This window comes from Heterocephalus glaber, unplaced genomic scaffold (genome assembly GCF_053883595.1).
Source record: "Heterocephalus glaber isolate CG9 unplaced genomic scaffold, H.glaber_assembly_v1.0 deba00001472, whole genome shotgun sequence".
Lineage (NCBI taxonomy): Eukaryota > Metazoa > Chordata > Mammalia > Rodentia > Bathyergidae > Heterocephalus > Heterocephalus glaber.
Window position 1 is genome coordinate 21,999,340 of NW_028258315.1, and position 4,625 is coordinate 22,003,964.

A 4,625-nucleotide genomic window follows, 5' to 3' on the forward strand; every position below is an offset into this window, starting at 1 on the left:
TACTCTCTTCAATATCCTAAGGAGGAATAACACAAAAAATCCAGTGGTAGCTTGACATTGGGGGAAATTGTCCCAATTGTTGTTATAAACCATAAATTTCAACAGACTACTCTACTAAAATTCTTGTTCTATGTGTTTCCCCTCAGAATCAAAGTCCCTGAAAACTTAGACCACATTGGAAACAGAACTAGGAACTCTTTCATTACTGAATCTTTTCTTTTTGTCCATTCTTTTATTCTATGAACATCTCCTGGATGGCATTTTCCAGAGAAGGGGACAACTGAAATGACATTTGAAGTCTGTTAAAAAAGGCGGCTAGATTTGAGAGTGAGGAATTTCATAGAAGCGCTATCTGCATAGGAAGAAATGGTCAGTCTGAGAGAACAAAGGTGGTTCCATAGACCTGGGCCACAGTAGTGGGGGAAGGCAGAGAAACAGCAGGACCAAGCCCTAAAGGACTTCTCTACTGTGTTAGAGCTGCACTCTCTCTTGCAAACTCGAGACTCACTCAAAGATATGAACAAGAGAGATGTGTGATCAACCTTCTGTGTTAGAAAGAATCCCTGTAGAACTCCCTAATGAATGTCAGCACTCAGTAATAACTTTGAATGAATTAATGAACAGTGAAAGCTCTACCCAAAGAGTGACAAGAAGGAGGAGAAAGGAGAAGAAAAAAGAGAAAGAGGATGAGGAGGAGAGGAAGAAGGGGGAGAAGAAGAGACAAGAGGAAGAAAAAGCAAGCCTAGAGATGACATAAAATATATTCTATATACCTTGGAAAATTATTCAAGTGTAGGTGGATAAAATATAGAAATCAAGTATGCGTAAGTGAGAAAAACAACCAGCCAACTACCACCTTCGGCTTCTCGTTAAGGCTTTCCAATCACCTTCACCCCCAAGAATGAGACTATGATTACTCAACTGTTGATGCTGTCTAGCCATGTTGACATTTATCAAACCTATGGGAAGGTAGTGAGCACTCTATCATTTAATATAACTTAAGAGTATCTTCCTACAACTTCTTGAATAGACTTCCCATTTAAATCATAACCTTAAAATTACTCACAAAATTGACATTTTCCCAGCAAAAATGGCTGCTTTGAATCAAACAGTTCATATAAAAAGCAACAACACAAAGTTAATCATAGCATCAAAATAAAAAAGCCACAAGCAACCCACAAATGATAAAACAAGGTTCTTTGTCTATTTTTAACATTTGTTTTTATATCAACAGCAATATTTTTTAAAATAAATAATATTCATTGTTTCCTAAGTTATTTTCAAAGGCAAATTTCTAAAAACACTATGATACAAGCCTTTGGAGTCTTTCGACTTAATAAACTCCAGCTGCCTTTTAAAAAAAGTGATTTACTGCTCACTATTTACTGGAATCTCTTCTGATTTGAGATGTAATTGATCTGGTTCAGAGTTATATTACAAAAGGAAAACTCTAAGAGGATTTGGGGAAGGAAGGATGAAATGCTTAAAATTACTTTTTACCTCAGTTGGAAGAGAGCCATATTAGACTTTGTAACTGTCATACCAGTGAACTCTGAAAAAGTAATCTCACACTATATTTGCAAACATGAAAAAAAAGATTCCTATCATAATCCATTTATAGTCTTGAAAGAGATGGGAAAGCAAAAGATTTAGTTATCTTTCAAACTGGTTTGAAGTGTTCTGACTAGAGGTATTGAAAGTTGTGTTTCTGTATTCTGTGTATCCAAGTTTTCAATATCACAATGTAGAATATTAAGCATGTAGACAGAGAAATTTAAACCAATGCTTGGTTAGAGAGAAATTTATTGTTCACTGATAGATGACCAGGACTTTCAATCATTTTTCCTGTACAGCTTGCTCTTATTTTGTGTTTTAAAAACGTTTTTTATTTTGAAAAATGTTTAAAGAAGTAGAAAGTTACAAAAATAATACCAGGAGATTCTTCTTTGTCTCAATTTCTTTCATTTATGTTAACATCTTTTTACCATAGTGAATTTTTAAGAAAAAAGTAATGATGCTATATTATTAAATTATAAACCTTTTTCTAAATTTCGCCAATTTTCCCATTAATGTCCTTTTCCTGATCAAGTATTTAATTTTGCTCTTACTTACGGACATCATCAGTAATATACATCAATAGTGTGGATTCCTTGATGTACTGAGAACATAATATTTCTGTTTGATATCCATGACTAAAATGCATAGCTTCTATCTACTCATGAGCAAACACCATTCTAAGCCAAACTGAAGAACATTTCAATAAATAAATTAGCAGTACTCTTCAAAAACACTGATGTCAAGAAACTCTCAGTGGCTGTTATAAATTGGAGGAGATTAGAGAGAAACAACAGAAAACACTGGATTTTTTCATGTTTAATTTTTATTTCTGACATTGCTGCCAGAAGAGAAAAGGGAAAATTTAAGGAGCCCCAGCATAACAAAACAACTGTACAGCCATGCAGGACAGAAGCTTTTTTTTTTATCCTCTTGATGCTTACAGGGATTTGTGATCACCTTTCATGGAACTCAAAAATGTGTTGGAGTTCACAGAAGTTAAAGGCCACCTAGAATCCACTCCATTCTGAAAATGTCAGGTCAGTTGTGTGTACAGGGGGCGTCAAAGGATCCTATTTAAACTCCTTGGATTCCATGGGGTGTAGCTGTATGGAAAGGAAAAGGAAATTATCGCATGGGCCACTCGTTTTTGTGCTACATGTCTTGAAAGGGAGAACTAGGCTTGGCAGTAAGAGTCAGGATGTGATATTTATTCAAAATATGTTAATTACACTGGGTCAAGAAAGATAAAACTCAAAATCAGACAGGTTAAGTAAAGGAAGGTTGACTCGCACACAACAAGCAAAGAATTAGATAGGTAGAGTTCAGGATATCACAGACTCTCCCACAGCTGTGTACAATCTATTGGAAATGCATGTTCTCACTTGACTCTGGGATCTCTAAAGAAGAATCACCCAGGATCATTCCTAAATCTGCAGTCACAGGTCACCATCTTCTGAACAGTTTGAATAGAATGCTTAAAATGAAGGGCTTGTGGCTTCTGTATGAATATTTTGACAGATCCTGAAGTTTCTGAGATTTTATATACAATTTTGGGTCTGGCAGTATGTCCATGTTTCTCAATTTACAGAATCTTCATTTTTTCAGTGAAAAGGGAAACAAAGAAAGGAAGGGAGCAAGCAAGAAAGCAAGAAAGCAAGAAAGAAAGAGAGAAAGAGAGAAAGAGAAAGAAGAAAAGAAAAAGAAAGAAAGAAAAAAGAAAGAAGGAAAGAGAAAGAAAGAAAGAAGAAAGAAAGAAGAAAAGAGAAAGAGGGTGAAAGGAGAGAGGGAAAAAGATACAGAGAGAAGAAAAATACAAAATGAAAAACTGCATGAACCATTTTGGATTGGGAAAGAGAACAAATATTTAACAAATATTTTGTCAATAACAACAATTCAAAACTGAATTGATTGCTATCATGCACCAATTTCCAAATGATTTTTATATATTTTCTCATTTCAGTCTTAAAAATTTATATGTTACACTTATTCCTATGTTTCCATTTAAAAAATTGAACTCAAAAGAAGTTCCTGAACTATAAAATTGGTAAGAGGAAATATTTGAATTAGCAAATAAAAAAGATTTCCAAGGCTGAACTTTTAAATAATATCAAGATATTCTTTGAGACTGAATATTTTATTGAAAATCTACTTATGAAAGCACACACTCCTTAATATTATAAAACTTTTATTTTTAGTGGTCCTAGCTAATCAGTGAAAATTGTCTGTTTGCCTGGTAACTATGATTTTAAATATATATATATTTCAGCGGCCACCTTTAAAGAAAATTGAATAGTTTTCATGGTTGTGAATTTTCTAGCTTTCTCATCTGAAATGTTCAGACAATCCTTTGCTTCCCAAGTTTTTCTGTTTTACAAATTCCACTCATGTAGCCACTTGAGACTGGCTACTAATGTGCCTGGATTGACCAGTTGCAGATGCCATCCAAGCTCCGAGCATTCTTTTGCCTTAGAAGTGTGCTGCTCTAATTCATTTCAATGCAATTCTCCTACTGCATCATTATAAAGTATTATTTATAGTAAACTGTCTGAAAATTTCATATTATAAAAATAATCTACATTGTGAACAAACTAGTGATGTGGTAGACACAGAGGAAAGAAAACAGAAATAAGAGTATGTGCAACTGATTACATCTAAATTAAACCAGCATTCCATTACCCTAATCTACTAATAGATCCATGATCATATGTTTTTAGTTAATAAATTTTATGCTATAGCTTTCGGTTCAAAGGAAAATAATGAAAATTCCCATAATACTTTCTGTCCCTACAATCTCAGCATTTTGCCCACTGTCAAAAGTACTAACATCCATAGTTTATGACAGACTTCACTTTTGGTGTTACACATTCTATAGGCTTTGAGAAATGTATATGACATGTATCCATCACTGTAATATCACACAGCATATTATTACCTAAACATCCTGGCTACCAAGCCTTTTTCTCCTTCCCTCCTCCTAACCCCTGGAAACTACTAATGTTTTTATTGTCTCTGTAGCTTGCCTTTTCTAGAATGTCATAGAGTTGGAATGCTACAGATACAGATTGACC